The following is a 19,634-nucleotide window of genomic DNA, read 5'->3' as shown; positions in this document are numbered from 1 at the left end:
CGCACACTTTCAGCTATCGATTTTCGAAAATCGGTCACAATGGCAGTTTCGAATTGATGCAAGATGTGACGAGCAATGTTGGGGAAAAAGTGTCGGGTTATAAGCGCGGAATGAAAGGTGACAGGTGTGATCCTTTCAACAAAGCGGTTAGAACTGCCAGTGGGAAGGGCATTGCCAGTGTTGCGAGTGCTGTAGAAAGAGCGTTGTCTGAAGCTGCGGCTGAAGCTGTCCAACACGAGACTGCGATACGTGCCGTGCCGTCTCGACTGAAATCAATCAGATGATACAGCTTTTGGCGGAGCATTATCAAACTAATGTCACTAATGTACTTCAACCGGCTCGCTGCGATGCAGCCAGACTCAAGAATGAACGCGAACTCGTTCAACCCATTTTAGCTTCCGTGACGGCTCCCATTTCTGAACCATTCGATTTTGTCAACGACTTGATTAAAAACGATCTCAAGCGATGCCCGCCAATACAAAATGCACAATCATCAACTTCAGCAGTCACCGAAAGCTGTCCAGTTCTAAGAGTAGCCACCTCGTCAGGTTTAGATACTATGAATGAAACCAAAGTTTCCGGACATTCGTTCGGAATTCATTCGGAAGCCGCTTTGAGTTCAGAAAATATGGTTTGTTTTTGCTTTTGTAAAATTTGAACATTGATTAATTGTGTTTAAATTTGTTGTTATTTTTATTTTTATATTACAGGAAGAGAGAAAAAGTAACGTGTCTAAAAATTGGCAACTTAATACTGAAAATTCAAATACTAATCATGATGCGTGACTGAAAGAAAAATTTTCATGATATGTAAGTGTCTTAAAAATAGTCAAAAAGAAAAAAAATTCTTATATACATATAGAATATTTTACATTTAAGTATGTATTTTTTTTAATATAAAATTATGAAACGGTAGGAATTCTAAATCTGCTTAAGTATTGCATGTATTTAAGGACAGTAATAGATGAATTTGACATTTAAACTATGAAATGCATTTATACACTGCCATGAATTCATTAACTTCATAAATAACCTATAAGATATTTGAACCGAGTATTGCGAGAAGATTAGTTGAAGCCGATTATATACCGTCCCCATGTTCGGTAAACTGCAATCTATGTATTTGCAATCAGTGTGATTTTTTGTCTAGTCAACCATCGGCTGGGGAATGAGTTGTCGTGGAAAGACAAATTATATATTTTTTCCATTCTTTTCTTAGGCAAAAACCAAATGATCGCAATCAGATCAGAGAGCGGAATAATAATTAGGAATAGAGAAGAGATCATAGACAGAGTTAATACGTTCTATGCAAAACTTTACGAGATTAACAACGGTCAATTTCCCGCTCCGGAATCGACACACGGCCAAAGGGTTCCGGCAGTATTGCCTAGCGAAGTAGAGGCCGCGCTAAAAACTGCAAAGAACGGTAAAACCCCAGGGGAAGATAATATTCCCATTGACTTACTAAAATGTGGCGGCTCCCCCCTACATAATGTCTTAGCTAGGCTTTTCAGCAAATGCATCCAGAACCAAGCTATACCAGAAGGATGGAATAACGTAACTATCATTTTAATACACAAAAAAGGTGATAAAAGCGATATCAAGAACTACCGACCCATTAGTTTACTTTCAGCGGTCTACAAGCTCTTCACGAAGGTTATTACAGAAAAGCTGAAGAATATCCTCGACGAGAACCAACCTATAGAACAGGCAGGGTTTAGGGAAAATTTCAGCACAATGGACCATCTCCAAGTAATTGGCGAACTAATCGAGCGCGCCAACGAATATCAACGGCCATTATGCCTAGATTTCGTATGCCGAAATGCCGGAGCCGGTATTAACGATGCTGGGGATGACGATAGTCCACGTTGGAAATTGAGCCTACATATACATACATATGTATGTACCCAGATACATGAGTACATGGTACAGTTCGCAGTTCGAACGATGGCACAGTTCGCCTTTGGGATTTGGCAAAATTAGAAGGAATAAGCTTAGTTAATAGGTAAGCTGTTTGTTATTATAATATTGCCACTGAGATATACATTATAATAAACATAAAATTATCAAGAAATATATGTGTTTAGATCGAAATCGATGTTTAATCGTGGCGCAGGACCCGTCATCGGCATGGCTCCTTGCGAAAACAATCAATCGTTCGCCGCAGCCACTCAAGACGGTTCAGTATTCATACTCTGAGCCATTAAAGACTGGAAATAATAAGGATTAGTGTGATGCCAAGCGTGTTTCGTAGCCTCAAAAAGGTATGTGTAGTCACTAGTCACACTGCTTGTGTAATGTGCTGGGGAGATTCAAAATAGATATGCGGTATCTACATACATATATAACATATCTCGGACGAGCTAACATATCTCATTTGGCAGAAGAGGAACGAAGAGGGGCATATGATGTAACCAAAATAAATATTTGCTTTTCTTATATTGCTCATATTTAATGAGAATTTTTTTTTTTTTTTGAGGAAACATTACAATAAGAGTCACATTTTGGATTCTCAACCAGAAAACTTACCAATGTATTTTTACCGATATATTTAACGACAAAGTATCAATCGTCGAGTAAAAATCCAGTAAAAGGATATCTACTCGAGGGAGCCGTCGAAAGGTACGCATTCGACCAGCACAAGCCTGGTTGCCGACTTTGAGCCTCACCATGAGCAACACATAAGCGAATTCCCCATAAGTGACAATTCCGAAGTTGGGGACGAAGAAAACTACAGTCCCGGTGAAAAGGATTGCTTATTCAACAACAAATTCAAAGTGGAAATGGCCAATAGAATATCTACAGAATAGCGCCTGATATCTACAGGACAGTTTATTCCTCATGTGAATGATATTCTGATTTGAATGTTTTTAATCAGAACATCTAGATATTAAAATTCAATTCTTATTCTGACAAATTGGAATCAGAAGACAGTGTGATTTTTTGTCTAGTCAAACATGCGATCAATCGTAATGATTTACATTCCAAAAGTGAGCAAACTTTTTTGCACAGATTCAAAGCTGAACATTCAATAATTGGCACAAGCCACCGCTATTTGCAGTCGTAAAAAAGTTGTAAAAAAGAACTAATTACACAAAATCACCAACAAACTGATTTTGCAGGCGTGCCTAGTCCAACTATTATAATATCGCGTATGTAAAAAATATAATATAGTAAAACTCACGTGTGCAATTTAAAGAAGTTTTCCATACCTAGCGGTATGCAAAATTTTAAAACGGCGGTTTAGAGAATTATACGTCAGAAAGACTTTTGTGTTGAAACACGCAACATCAGATTTTCCGACCAAAATATTAACGATGGTGTAGATCGTCTATCTGTGTGCAGTAATAGAAATTGCATAGATGATGACGACGTTTATGACGATTATTATATTGAGCCGTCAAAACGAATTTAATTCTCAAAGAAATTATTAAAATAAAGGATATGTAAATTTGTTTAGTAGTCGTTTCAAAATATCATCATATTCAAAGTAACTTGATAGAATGAAGATATAGTAAAATGATCATACACTACCTTTTCAGATTGTTATGGCTCTTACTAGACACTTTTGTAAAAGTCTTTGCCAAATTTCGGTTGTTTGTAATAAATGAGCAATATATTATATATATATATATATATATATATATATATATATATATATATTTATTTATCTATATTTGTTTTTATTTTTTGTAGGAAGGGTTTTTGTTAGGAAACATAACAAGAGAAGTAACGAGTCACATTTCCGACTCTCAAAATAAAAGAGAACGTCATATACGAAATGTTGACAGATTCCACACCAAAAGTATGTAGTCGGTTGGTATAGATATCGCCGTAACAATTCCCTAAAAATGACAATGCGGGAGAAGATATTGTCGAGAAGTTTGAAAAAGTATTTTGAACGCCAAAATTGCATAATTGATACTTTTTGTGCTGCAACATAACGTGCAGACAAACGCCAGGCAATTCGACGCACACTTTCAGCTATCGATTTTCGAAAATCGGTCACAATGGCAGTTTCGAATTGATGCAAGATGTGACGAGCAATGTTGGGGAAAAAGTGTCGGGTTATAAGCGCGGAATGAAAGGTGACAGGTGTGATCCTTTCAACAAAGCGGTTAGAACTGCCAGTGGGAAGGGCATTGCCAGTGTTGCGAGTGCTGTAGAAAGAGCGTTGTCTGAAGCTGCGGCTGAAGCTGTCCAACACGAGACTGCGATACGTGCCGTGCCGTCTCGACTGAAATCAATCAGATGATACAGCTTTTGGCGGAGCATTATCAAACTAATGTCACTAATGTACTTCAACCGGCTCGCTGCGATGCAGCCAGACTCAAGAATGAACGCGAACTCGTTCAACCCATTTTAGCTTCCGTGACGGCTCCCATTTCTGAACCATTCGATTTTGTCAACGACTTGATTAAAAACGATCTCAAGCGATGCCCGCCAATACAAAATGCACAATCATCAACTTCAGCAGTCACCGAAAGCTGTCCAGTTCTAAGAGTAGCCACCTCGTCAGGTTTAGATACTATGAATGAAACCAAAGTTTCCGGACATTCGTTCGGAATTCATTCGGAAGCCGCTTTGAGTTCAGAAAATATGGTTTGTTTTTGCTTTTGTAAAATTTGAACATTGATTAATTGTGTTTAAATTTGTTGTTATTTTTATTTTTATATTACAGGAAGAGAGAAAAAGTAACGTGTCTAAAAATTGGCAACTTAATACTGAAAATTCAAATACTAATCATGATGCGTGACTGAAAGAAAAATTTTCATGATATGTAAGTGTCTTAAAAATAGTCAAAAAGAAAAAAAATTCTTATATACATATAGAATATTTTACATTTAAGTATGTATTTTTTTTAATATAAAATTATGAAACGGTAGGAATTCTAAATCTGCTTAAGTATTGCATGTATTTAAGGACAGTAATAGATGAATTTGACATTTAAACTATGAAATGCATTTATACACTGCCATGAATTCATTAACTTCATAAATAACCTATAAGATATTTGAACCGAGTATTGCGAGAAGATTAGTTGAAGCCGATTATATACCGTCCCCATGTTCGGTAAACTGCAATCTATGTATTTGCAATCAGTGTGATTTTTTGTCTAGTCAACCATCGGCTGGGGAATGAGTTGTCGTGGAAAGACAAATTATATATTTTTTCCATTCTTTTCTTAGGCAAAAACCAAATGATCGCAATCAGATCAGAGAGCGGAATAATAATTAGGAATAGAGAAGAGATCATAGACAGAGTTAATACGTTCTATGCAAAACTTTACGAGATTAACAACGGTCAATTTCCCGCTCCGGAATCGACACACGGCCAAAGGGTTCCGGCAGTATTGCCTAGCGAAGTAGAGGCCGCGCTAAAAACTGCAAAGAACGGTAAAACCCCAGGGGAAGATAATATTCCCATTGACTTACTAAAATGTGGCGGCTCCCCCCTACATAATGTCTTAGCTAGGCTTTTCAGCAAATGCATCCAGAACCAAGCTATACCAGAAGGATGGAATAACGTAACTATCATTTTAATACACAAAAAAGGTGATAAAAGCGATATCAAGAACTACCGACCCATTAGTTTACTTTCAGCGGTCTACAAGCTCTTCACGAAGGTTATTACAGAAAAGCTGAAGAATATCCTCGACGAGAACCAACCTATAGAACAGGCAGGGTTTAGGGAAAATTTCAGCACAATGGACCATCTCCAAGTAATTGGCGAACTAATCGAGCGCGCCAACGAATATCAACGGCCATTATGCCTAGATTTCGTATGCCGAAATGCCGGAGCCGGTATTAACGATGCTGGGGATGACGATAGTCCACGTTGGAAATTGAGCCTACATATACATACATATGTATGTACCCAGATACATGAGTACATGGCACAGTTCGCAGTTCGAACGATGGCACAGTTCGCCTTTGGGATTTGGCAAAATTAGAAGGAATAAGCTTAGTTAATAGGTAAGCTGTTTGTTATTATAATATTGCCACTGAGATATACATTATAATAAACATAAAATTATCAAGAAATATACGTGTTTAGATCGAAATCGATGTTTAATCGTGGCGCAGGACCCGTCATCGGCATGGCTCCTTGCGAAAACAATCAATCGTTCGCCGCAGCCACTCAAGACGGTTCAGTATTCATACTCTGAGCCATTAAAGACTGGAAATAATAAGGATTAGTGTGATGCCAAGCGTGTTTCGTAGCCTCAAAAAGGTATGTGTAGTCACTAGTCACACTGCTTGTGTAATGTGCTGGGGAGATTCAAAATAGATATGCGGTATCTACATACATATATAACATATCTCGGACGAGCTAACATATCTCATTTGGCAGAAGAGGAACGAAGAGGGGCATATGATGTAACCAAAATAAATATTTGCTTTTCTTATATTGCTCATATTTAATGAGAATTTTTTTTTTTTTTGAGGAAACATTACAATAAGAGTCACATTTTGGATTCTCAACCAGAAAACTTACCAATGTATTTTTACCGATATATTTAACGACAAAGTATCAATCGTCGAGTAAAAATCCAGTAAAAGGATATCTACTCGAGGGAGCCGTCGAAAGGTACGCATTCGACCAGCACAAGCCTGGTTGCCGACTTTGAGCCTCACCATGAGCAACACATAAGCGAATTCCCCATAAGTGACAATTCCGAAGTTGGGGACGAAGAAAACTACAGTCCCGGTGAAAAGGATTGCTTATTCAACAACAAATTCAAAGTGGAAATGGCCAATAGAATATCTACAGAATAGCGCCTGATATCTACAGGACAGTTTATTCCTCATGTGAATGATATTCTGATTTGAATGTTTTTAATCAGAACATCTAGATATTAAAATTCAATTCTTATTCTGACAAATTGGAATCAGAAGACAGTGTGATTTTTTGTCTAGTCAAACATGCGATCAATCGTAATGATTTACATTCCAAAAGTGAGCAAACTTTTTTGCACAGATTCAAAGCTGAACATTCAATAATTGGCACAAGCCACCGCTATTTGCAGTCGGATAAGTTGTAAACTAATTACACAAAATCACCAAAAAACTGATTTTGCAGGCTTCCCTAGTCCAACTATTATAATATCGCGTATGTAAAAAATATATTAGGTGGGCTGAAAAGTTCGTAGGCTGACACATAGATAGCGCTACTAGTATTAAATCCATATGATTTTTAGTTAGTCCTAACCTTAAAAAGACACGTGTATAAATTTGACAGCTGTCGTACTATTAGTTACTATTCTGTAACTAATAGCTTTACTCTTCTAATAGAATAGAATATACTCTGTATAGAATAGCTATTAGTTACTATTCTGTAACTAATAGCTGTAGTACTTTTAACAGTGGACGCCCCAAAGAGGCTGTTACCGACGAAAACATCAAAAAAGTCCACAAAATAATTTTGGATAACCGTAAAGTGAAATTAATTGAGATAGCTGAGACCCTAAAGATATCAAAGGAACGTGTTGGACATATCGTGAATGAATATTTGGGTATGCGAAAGCTCTGTTCAAAGTGGGTGCCGCGCGAGCTCACAATCGACCAAAAACAATAACGAATTGATGATTCTGAGCAGTGTTTGGAGCTGTTCAATTGTAATAAACCCGAATTTTTGCGTCGATATGTGACAATGGATGAAACATGGCTCCATCATTTCACACTGTGGACTGCACGTGATGAAGTGACTCCAAAGCGTGGAAAGACGCAAAAGTCGGCTGGCAAGGTTATGGCATCAGTATTTTGGGATGCGCATGGTATAATATTCATCGACTATCTTAAAAAGGGAAAAACCATAAACAGCGACTATTACGTAGCGTTATTGGAGCGTTTGAAGGACGAAATATAATTGGTCGTATTGGCGTCTCACGACATACGAATCGATTTACTAATATGCAGGTAACTGTACATTTCATTGTACAAATTAATCACAAAAACTTTGGAAATAAAATAGACCACACGTGAATGGGTGCGGCGCCTCGCACATGCCAAATGTTAAAAATGAAATACATATGACTACAGTGAATTTCCCAGAGAGTCTGGAAATGATGATGATGAAAAAGTTCCATTTGTGGCTCGGCATGATACTATGTAGATGTGAATGTCATGCCGAGTTTCCAGGAAGTGCTCCAAACGGTTATAATAACAATTTTTCTTCCTATACATTTTCTTCCTTCAAAGTCGTTTGACATTTACACAAAATAGGTAGGATGTTTGTTTTCAAAAAATCCCCAATTTAATAAAAATACATCAATCACGCTTGTGAGTACATACATAGGTGCGGCACCTCGCAGATACCAAATTCTAAATTATAAAAGAAAAATGCAGCGAATTCACTGGAGAATACGATGAAACGATGACAATGATGGACGTGTGTCGTTTCTTGACGTATGTACATACAGCGATGGTACAAACCCCATTACGAGCGAGAATGCATCAGCAGTTCTGGATCGGCTTGAAGTACAGCTTAATTTTCAGGAAAAGACTGCATTTTTTCTAGTCTCCGTTTGTTATCAGCAACGATCTGAAATAGAAACGTCAATCAAATGAGTACAAAGCCAAAGTCAAACTAAAACACACAATTAAGTTTAACAATATTTGGACTTTCGAAGATACCTGGTGTTATTTGGATACAACTTCGGGAAATTTTATCAGCAGTTCAGGATTGGCTAGAAGTACAGCTTCATTTTCAGAAAAAGACTGCATTTTTTCCAGTCTCCGTTTGTTATCAGCAACGATCTGAAATAGAAACGTCAATCAAATGAGTACAAAGCCAAAGTCAAACTAAAACACACAATTAAGTTTAACAATATTTGGACTTTCGAAGATACCTGGTGTTATTTGGATACAACTTCGGGAAATTTTATCAGCAGTTCAGGATTGGCTAGAAGTACAGCTTCATTTTCAGAAAAAGACTGCATTTTTTCCAGTCTCCGTTTGTTATCAGCAACGATCTGAAATAGAAACGTTAATCAAATGAGTACAAAGAAAAAGCCAAACGAAAACACATAGGAAAGTTTATCAATCTCTGAATTTTCGAAAATACCTGATGATATTTGGACACAACTTCAGCAAATTGTATCAGCAGTTCTGGATCTGAAAAATGAAATGACCGCGTTCTTTCGAGACTCTGTTTGGTATCAGCAAAAATACTATAATTTTTGACTAGGGTAACCAGCTTTTTTATACAACAGACTTTTTAAAGAGAAAAAAATCTAAAAATATATCCTATGCTATAAACTAAACTAGGCAAAATTTAAAATAAAATAGATTTTTTGACTAGGGTATCCAGCCTATTTATACAATAACATTATTTATATGTGAAAAAAATCTTTAAAAAATTCCCATCATCATTATGATATAAATGATTGCGAAATTTAAAAATTTTGTTGTATGAACAGATTGGTGGCCCTAGTCAAAAAATTATCATATTTTTAAGTTTGCAATAATTTATAACAAGTCACCGGAGCCTGAGGGGGCCGTGTATTGTTCAAAGGTTGTAAAGGCATTGTTAAAGGTTTGCCGATCCTTTTTTACAAAGGATTTACAACGATGGAACAATGGATAGCACTGTGACTATCCTACCTCTATTTATAACATAAAGATGATGGAAATATTTTTTTGATTTTTTCTCTTAAAAAATTTCTTTGTATAAACAGGTTGGTTACTCTAGTCCAAAAAAATATTTTATTTTAAATTTTGTCATCATAGCATAAAAACGATGGGAATATTTTTAAATTTCATTTCCAACTTGAAAAAACTAGTCCAAAAATTTATTTTATTTTAAACTTATTATATTTTAAAGTATTTATAGCTTAAAGACAATGGAATATTTTTTGGATTTTTTTTCTCACTTCGAAAATATTTTCCTATAAAAAAAGGTTGGTTACCCTAGTACAGAAATTTTTATGTTTTAAATTAAATAGATAGTTTCACTAAACGCCGATAGATGTCACTATAATAGTATAAAAAATCACCGATAGATGGCGCTTTCAATAGTTTAAAAAATTGTCTATAGTATAAAAAATCGCCGACAGATGTCACCATAAATAGTTTCACTTATCGCCAGTGGATTTCACGGCGCACCGACATCTCAGCGCCGACCTTTCGGCGCAGACAACTCAGCGAATGACAATTCAGCGCATGAACTATTTAGCGCAAAATCAATTTTTTCAATAAGTTTCAAATGCGTTTTCAAAAATAATTGCTGTATTGAAATTGTCGGTCATATCTACATGATACTTTCAAAAATGCGAATATATTTTTTTGTTACTTTTCGTGCCTTGAAATATTACGCAAGCAGGGTTTCTCAACTAAGGACGCAACAATTTATTTTTAAGCAGGGTTTCTAAGCCGGGCACAAAGGCACAAAGAGTATCGAATAAATTTATTCGCATTTATGAAATTATCATGTAGATTTGACCGACAATTTCAATACAGTAATTATTTTTATATTTCGAGGCATTCGTCGAAGCGCGCAAACGACACGGAAAGGAAACGACGCCACAGTCGAGGGGGATGACGAGACGCGATTCCAAGGTCGCGGTGGCTCTGATTGTTTGGTGGCAAATGTGCAATCAATCGACGAGCACTTGTGCAATCGATCGACGAAAGCAATCAATCCACGGCAAACGCGACCAACCGATTGAAACGCGGCAACAATGGCTATTTTCCATAACCAGTTCCTAAATAGCAACCACGGGTTGCAATAAAGGAACTGGATATGGAAAATTCGAAAATGTCGGGTGTAGATATCGGTAGTGTGAACGTAGCCAATAAAGCTACAATAATAGCGTTGGGGGAGGGGAGGGGCGGGGAGGGGCAGCTCAGGGCTCAGCGTTGTGCACTCACCGCGATGGCCGTACCACTTCTGCCGGAAAATGGCGGCGAACATTGCGATCTGCATTAGCACAAAATGTAAAATGCGATTGTGGTAATATTGATAGAGAGAGAGAAACGGAAAGGAAACGACGCCACAGTCGAGGGGGATGACGAGACGCGATTCCAAGGTCGCGGTGGCTGTGATTATTTGGTCGCAGACGCCTCGGCCAGCACTTGTGCAATCGATCGACGAAAGCAATCAACCCCACCCCACGGCAAACGCGACCAACGATCGAAAGGGCAACAATAAAGCTACAATAATAGCGTACCTGCGGGGGGTTGGGGGTGGTGGTGGGGGGGGGGCGGGTAGCGGCAGCTCAGAGCTCAGCGACGCGCACCCGCCGCGATGGCCGCTGCACTTCTGCCGGAAAATGGCGGCGAACATTGCGGTCCGCATTGGCACGAACTCAGAGCTGAGAGCCCAGCGACGTGCACTCACCGCGATGGGCGCACCACTTCTGCCGACTGCGAGCAGCGCTTCCGATGTAATGGCTGGGAGTGGGGGTTCACCCACGGCGATAGCGATTGGTCGAATATGCGAACGACGCAGCTCATTTCGACGCACACGCCAACACCACTAATCGACATGCCCGTACACTAGGGCTGCCATAAGTGTCGGAGCACCGACGGGGACAACCCCCTTAAAAAAAAAACAAAAAAAAAACATTTTTATCGATATTCATAGCTGTATTTTGAAAAAAATACACAACATTTCAACACAAGTAATTGGAACTAAACAAAAATTGAATTGAAAGAAAAATTTAAAGATTGATAATAGGTTTTTTTTGTGGAAGCGTCTGTACCAAATCTAAAATAAATAAATATAGATAATTGGACGATTCAAATAAATTTAACTAAATGAAACCTTACATTAATATTTTATTTCATGTACAGTAGCCTATTCTTCTATCGCCTTCACTCTTCTCTGATTTCCGTGACTTCATTATCATTGCTCTTCTTTGCCCAATCATATTTTTCCGATGTTTTCGTTTTTTGAAGAAACTCTTTTTCCCCTTTTATATCATTATAGAATTCAATGCATGACATTTTATAATTTAAAGTACATTGAATTATGCTTTTTACTGTGTCAATAGAAAGCGAATTGCGCGCATCTGTCCATTGATTTTTAATTAATGGCAACACACGTTCAACATGTGCATTGTGCGGTGGGATGGCGAACAAGTATTGGCACATTTTCAGTAGATTTGTATTTTCGATAAATGACTTCATATACTTTACTTCCTCATAGATTGAATCCGTGAACAATATTCCCATTTCACTTAAATTAGCAATAGTTTTTTCAACATGTTCCCATTCGGGTACTTCATGGAGAAGCATCCATGAAAAAACATCATATTTCGCCAGTGGAACTGACCACTTTGCCAAATAATTAATTCTAACGTTGTAAAAATTCTCTACATCTTTTTCAAATGCTGCTACTTGTGTCGTCGTAATGTCGTAAGTGTTTTTTCAGTTTATTGTATGCCTGGGTTGCTTGAATGCCTAGATATTTACTATTATATTTACTATGTATTGAAAAACATCAAAATATCAGTCCTCTTCGATCAGAAACAAACAGAACAAACGGATATTATCAGCAGACAGTAAGCGAACTGCGCGCGCTTCGTACTTGTCAGTGTCATTGTCGGTGTTGCCAGCTGGCAAAATTGGGCAGTGGCCGGCAGTGGGCATCCGCCGCTCTCGTTGTCGGTGTTGCCAATATGTGCGCGCGTATCCATATTAGATATTATGTGGGTACAATTGTTGACGTGTAAACGTCTTTCCTTTTTGGACCACAGTATAGAGAGTGCATCCCGAGATTTCTTGGTTCAAAAGGTCTTGTTCGATATATATTAAAAAATAATTGAATATTTTTTTTAAATGTCTAAATTTTGAAATTGACGGGGACAAATGACTCTCGGACTGGGACACCGGGACACAGACCTCGAAACTGGGACATGTCCCTGTCAACGGGGACGTATGGCAGCCCTACATTAGCCTCGCCGTTATTGTAGCAGTAGCCGCAGTATATCAGCGCTTTCAAAGGTTTGCCTTGCTGGGCCTGATGTTTATAAAAATCGGATTACAAATGCTCAGATACAAATTGTAGGTGTTGCAAATAGGTATATTGAGTTTTCGAAACCTTGGACGTGCTGTTGGGTGTCTCTGTCCATATTCCAATCCACCAATTCCATACCTTAATTTTTTGCCAGAATTTAGTTTACATCATAAAATATCTTACCGGGTGTGGGCGTTATCACCAGTCGCTCCACAAATGGGACACACAATCCGTCGTAAGACTGGACAGCTAAACTTGCAATTCGATGTCCTCACCGAATGGCCATAATAGAAGACAGGCGGCTTTCCACCTCTGTGGCAAAAGGAACAATACGCGAGGTGCAGCCTATCGTTTCCCACCGGAATCTGGAATTTATATACATAATTGGGGTCAAAATCGCTTGGACGAAAATTTGATATGTCTACAAATATTGGTCACGATGATTAGTTACCTTACTGCTGACATCGCGGATTTGTCCTTAATGTGGAAAACGCAGAATCCCTCCGCTCTGGCCGACAACACAGTCTTAAATCAATTCAGCGCGAACAAGAAACGTCGTTGTGCAAAACGGAGCAACGAAAAGTTCGAGCTGGACTAACCTGAGATTTAACCTTGAAAAGTTCGCTTACGTCCTCGTTCGTGTGTTTCCTTCGATCAGCAAAATAAGTAACCCCGGCCACTGGAACGGATGATTCGAATGACGATTGGAGTGGGCGATGTGAAGGGTTTCTGCGGCAATTCTCTGGACAATGACAACAGCAAGGCCATTCGAACGAGCGTGCAGCAAGCAACGTCAAATATTCGTCCAGCTTTTTAAAATATGCACAAAAATCATCGTTCATCACGCGATCGAGGTTTTATCTGACATCAGATCTACTTGAGTGCATATTTATTTATTTATTTATTTAAATAGAAATATAAAAAGATTTAAATAGATAAAATATAAAACGAAAGTTGTATAGTGAGACAAAAAATAGTAATAAACACAGATAAAAATATAATATTCCATTTACAGTGAGTACCACATGGGGTAGGTACAACTGATTGGAGTGCTCTATATTTCTCTAATTAAAGACTCTCTAAAATCGATTATCTAAAGCAGATTATGCTTCGGTAATCTGTGTTTATACCTGAAGGCTATAGACATTTTGTTGTAATCACCGAGACTCTTCATAAGTGTGTTAGTATGGTTATTAGTGATTCTGTCATAGAATCTACTGGTTAGTTTGTTAGTAATGTCTGTAACAAACGGGATATTATATATGGCATGCAGTTTTTTCAAGTTAGTATATATGGGTGTATTATAAATTATTTTTAAGGATTTATTTTGTATTACTTGCAGCTTGGAAAGGTTAGTATTCGAGGCGTTATTCCATACAGGTGAAGCATAGGTTAATAATGGTAATAATTTTATTTCATTTTGATTTGATAAAGAACTATAAAAATTGTATCTAAAAGTCTCATTTATATACTATTTTCAAATAAGCTAATTTATATTTATATTAAATTTGCTTGTGTACTTGCATTCAGGTTGTCTATTCTATCGTGTTCGTTTTACGTTAAAAATATAAATTGTGCAATTGGTACAACAAACGTTAATTTATTACCGGGTTTTGCATTCCATTCTAAGAATACATATAGGCAGATATGTATATGTACATATGTACATAGTTATTGTCCGTTGCACATATAGATACATATGCATAATCAATTTTGGGCAAGCGCTTATTAGTACAAATTTAGTCAATTAATTATCAATGTCAAATAACAATTTGTTGAATTTCCCGGGAATTCACGGAATTTTTGTTGTCCCGTGTCCCGGGAATTTTTATCTCGAATCCCGGGAATAGGATTTTAAAAAATCTTGAAACTTAACAACATTTTCACGACTGCACGAAAGGAAATAATATAAGTTCACATTTATTTATTTATTTAATAGTTTTGGACCATTGTGGCATTACAGGAAGAACCTAATGCGCCACAATGGCCTACATTTGAAAAAGATATAAAAACAAGTAAACTGTAAATAAAGGAAAAAAGCAAAAGCAGAAAACATGGTAAAATAATAAATGTAACGCGACGTTCTCCCGAGTGTCCCTTCAGTTGGTAGCGGTAGTAATCTTTAGGTTGGTACCAGTTACTTTACCGGGCCAACACCATACCCCTCTCGAGAAGTATCGAGAGCGCTCTCTCTACATCCAGCCGTCAGCCGGGACAGACCTACCTCCAGCATCTCCGCCGAGCGTCTTCAGAGACGCCCAGAGATCGCCATCTTGTGTCCACACGAGGCAGTACGGAGTTTGTCTCCTGCCTCCCCCCTCCCGCTGCTGTGACCCGACCAGCGGTGCTTCAACGAGAAGACGACCGCAGAGCCAGTTTCCCGAGCACGAGGAAGCTGTTATCAACGCAGACGACTTGCAGTCAGGAACCTCCCCGACTATATACCTATATATATAACTATCCCAAGGTTAGTCCACGTTTCTACATAACTCGACTCTTCTACATAATAACGACGTATAACGCCCTCTGCATCAGACGCGCGTAAACCCGTTCGTCACATAAATAATAAATCAAATACACAAAGAATCGTAAAATATTCTCAAAGGTTTGTTATTTATCAGAAAGTACAGCGCATTCTCCGAACGTGGAAGTTTTAAAAGCATAATGGTTCTGTACGTTTGGCCAAAATCTTTTCTTGTAATTCTATTTTTGGAAAATCTCAATACCGAAGGACTTGACCTTACCGATGGATTATTCCGAGAATTGAAAATTAAAATCGAAGAAAGAAGAAGCCTAAAACTGATTTTTTTAACACAAATGATTATAATTTTTTACCGAAAAAAACATTCTTTAAATGTTATAATAGAAGCGAATGTATATACATCCTACGGTGAAACTAAATATTATGAAGCGAGTGTATTCTTCTTGTATTGACGATTCCACAATGGAAAAAAACTCTTTTAGATTCGGATGAAGATGAAACAATTGTGTGTTCGACGATGAATGAAGAATTAAATAAGCAGTTATCAAAGACGAATATACAAAATAACTTAAATAAAAATAGACTCGACTTTAAAAGAGAAATTAAAATATACATGCTGACAAGAGAAAAAGCGATAGTTAAAAAAAAATTTTTTCGTCCCTTTTAACAATAAAACCAACTTCGACCGTAACTGAGAATTTTTTCCAATGCTGGAAATTTTTGTACCAAATCTAGAAATAGGCTTTCGGATTCTCATTTAAATATTTTAGTAATATTTTACTTTTATAATTACATTTTTTCCAATTATTAGATATATTATGTATTGTTTATTTATTTTTATATTTTGTAAATAAATAAATATTTATTTATTAATAAAAAATATAGTAAATTGAAAAAAAAAAAATCTTTTACATGTGTCCCGGGATCCTGGGAATCCCGGGAACGATCCCGATCTCCGTCCCGAGTCCCAGGAATTGAAAAAGTCCGGGAAATCAGAAACCCTAATATGTACATATGTACATAGTTATATGGACTTCGTCTAATATTGTTGTTCGTTGCACATATATGCAGTGGCAGCTCGTCCATACGCACTGCGGTACTGCAGCACCCCCAAGGAAATTGAGAAAAATTTTATATTATTATATACGTAAATGTATGTACATTATATGAAAATATCAATACTATTTAAGTGTGTATTAAGCTCGCCCGCACACCGATACATCCAATAATGATCATACATCGCGGTACTAATATCAGAAAGTGAGGCATCGTTTATGATTTTGTGCAGTACGGTTTTCGATGGAATTGCTCGAGTGGGCGAAGGAGGGGCGCGGGGTCAGCTAGAAGCTTGGTCCGTACTGCACTCCCAACAGTGATATACACATTTCATGTTGCGTTCGTGTGCGCTCGACACGCTCCTCACTTTTCCTCATTTCTTCTGCACTTTTTGTCTTTCTTTCTACACCTCTTACACTTTCTATCTTTCTACACTTCCTTCTACACGTCACTCTAAGTATTTAAGATGGTATAAAAATCAAGAGAAGCTGAGCCAATGTTTTCAAGAACTTAAATATTCTTCCGAAAATACTGATAAAACAATAACAGATTGTACCAATTTACTGAATACAATTTTTTACAAGTTAATGCCGCATCTAGAAATGATTTATAACCAAATGCAATCTAGTAATATCGATGCATTTTCAATTAAAGAAAACTTAAAAAGTTTTACTAATGTCTATGCTGTCAATTGAAAAAAAAATGATTATGAACAGTAAAAAATTTAACGAAAAGGTGATAGATCTTTTTTCAAAGAAAAAAGACAGAAGAATCGATTTTAGAATGAAATAAAATACATATAATGTTTAATTTTGATAATATTATGTTAATAGTAAAATATAATCCAAATAAACATTTTTTTTATTTTTAATCAACCGCAGCACCCCCAGATATATTATCCACGAGCCGCCACTGCATATACGTATATATGCATACTCAATTTTGGGCAAGCGCTTACTAGTACAAATTTACTTGTCAATACAATAAATGGAAGATTGTGGGCTATTTTCCAGGAAAGAGGGTAAACTACAAAGCTAGAGAACAAAAACAAAGGTTCACCATAAAAATGAACAATGGTGCGCAGGGTCGCACCGAAGCTTTGTCATAACTAGTCACCGGAGCCTGAGGGGGCCGTGTATTGTTCAAAGGTTGTAAATGCATTGTTAAAGGTTTGCCGAACAATGGATAGCACTGTGACTATCCTACCTCTAGTCATAACACTCATAACTGAAGCCCGGACCCTGAGGGGGCTGTATATTGTTCAAATGTTGTAAATGTATTAGGAGTGTCTTCAAAAGAGATCGGTTTCTACAAATATTTCGGATATTACAACTCAAAAATAATAATGTAGAACACAATGGCTTTTTGAATCATTTAGATGCTGAATGCAGACAATTAATTATACCGTGCAGAGACATAGTGGTCGATGAGTTCGTCGTGAACTTCAAAGGCAAGATTTGTTTGAAAAGTGTAAAAAAATAGTGATCAAAAACACCGTGTATCTGTTAAATCTAATCTTTTCGTCTTTGCCCGCCTTCTGGGATGATCCAACTTTTTTACTTTATCTATGTACGTAGTAACAATAGATGAAGTTTTGTGATCATGCGAAAATTCGAACTCGAGATTTTGACTGATTCGAACTCAGAATCGATTACTGATCACGTTTTAATGATCTAGAAAAAATGTGTGTGTGTCTGTATGTGTGTCTGTGTGTGTGTCTGTGTGTGTGTCTGTGTGTGTGTCTGTGTGTGTGTCTGTGTGTGTGTCTGTGTACTTTGGGGATTTTTTCAACACCGTTAGTCCTATCGAACCAAAACTTAGTATCGGTTAATGAAATTCTTATAGACACTACGTAAATTTTTTTCAAATTTTTAAGTTGACCGGAAATGGTACCTCCCCTTATAGGTGTCCTCTTTTTTTTAAGTTTTTGAATTCGATTTTCTCCCAAACTACTAACTGAATCGGACTGAATTTTTTTTGCATGTACTAGAAATAATAATTTTTTTTCGATGTGTCCTACAAGTAGGTAACAAATAGAAAATATGATTTTAACTAACAGTTTAAAAACTAACCAATAGACACTTTATGAGGGTGGGTACGCATTAAAATACAATGAGTAAACAGACAATAGCTTTGCATTCTTGGACCCAAACTGCCTAACGAACTATAGGGTAGGTATGAAAACATTTCTATAGGCATATTTTAAAAGTTTCTAGTAATAAAACTCATTTATTATACAAAACTGCTGTCATAAATAATACAAGAAATGTAGAACTTATCATTTAGTTCGATTTAGTAATTATGATGGTTTGAAATAATTGAGTTTAGTGACTATATTCGAAAACGCTATCCCAAATCAACATCATGTTATTATTGTCACAATTGGAGACGAACAGATAGTCCCAAAATAACTGAGCATTATATTTAGTTTTTATCTAAAAAAAAAAATTGCGTATTTTTTGCTAAAATGAATTCACCAATTTGATCTTCGACATAATTTAATAATATGAACAACTAAAATTAAAAAAAAAATCATATAATTTTTTCATAAAAGGTTCACGCCCAAAATATAAGCTACGCCCAAAAACAGCTTACTTGGCGAACACTGGCCACTCCAGTCTCCTTTTTAACAATATTCATGGTCAAGTTTAACACATTTTTTATATGGGGGGGAGGAGATTTTTTTGCAGAGCGTTTCGCTTATACCATTGAATTCGAATCCCCATTTGTTGATTCATTGAATTTATTTGAGTACACTGTACTCCAGAAGAAACATATATGCATATGTAATCAACACAATATTTCTGGTTAATTGACATTACAATCGATACCTGCATCATTCATAATAATAAACGGTAATATTTTTATAGATCACTTGTATTGAGTACACAAAATTTAATTTCACTAATATGACTTTTTACATAATATTATCTATAGCCCCTATATTAAAATACTTTCGCATATATATCGTAATAATAAATTTTCAATTTGGATGATTATTTTGAATGTGGAAGGAATCATATTGAATTTTGTTTTCCCTGTCGATATTTCAAAGCACGCGTTGATCGACTGGTATATCTGGTTTTGTACTTGTTCTGCAAAAACTGGTGGCAAGCTCATTCAAGATTGTATGCATA

At 36.8% G+C, this 19,634-nt stretch overlaps 1 protein-coding gene and 1 long non-coding RNA gene across 2 annotated transcripts in view; both read right to left on the bottom strand.

The window, feature by feature from the left end:
- Window positions 1-6,444: 6,444 nt before the first annotated feature.
- Window positions 6,445-11,354, bottom strand: LOC143921228 (uncharacterized). Its single transcript, XR_013261415.1, has 4 exons — window positions 11,170-11,354; window positions 8,851-8,973; window positions 8,636-8,758; window positions 6,445-8,543 (listed from the first exon to the last, which is right to left on the bottom strand). It is a non-coding gene; the product is annotated as an uncharacterized LOC143921228 (long non-coding RNA).
- LOC143922378 (uncharacterized) overlaps window positions 7,864-19,634 on the bottom strand; it is a 134,740-nt gene continuing 122,969 nt past the window's right edge. The window contains exon 6 of the mRNA XM_077445603.1: window positions 7,864-7,907. The gene's annotated coding sequence lies outside the window, so the exon portion shown is untranslated. The remainder of the gene's footprint in view (window positions 7,908-19,634) is intronic.

This window comes from Arctopsyche grandis, chromosome 2 (assembly GCF_051622035.1).
Source record: "Arctopsyche grandis isolate Sample6627 chromosome 2, ASM5162203v2, whole genome shotgun sequence".
Classification (NCBI taxonomy): domain Eukaryota; kingdom Metazoa; phylum Arthropoda; class Insecta; order Trichoptera; family Hydropsychidae; genus Arctopsyche; species Arctopsyche grandis.
This window is presented reverse-complemented; position numbering and strand designations above follow the sequence as displayed.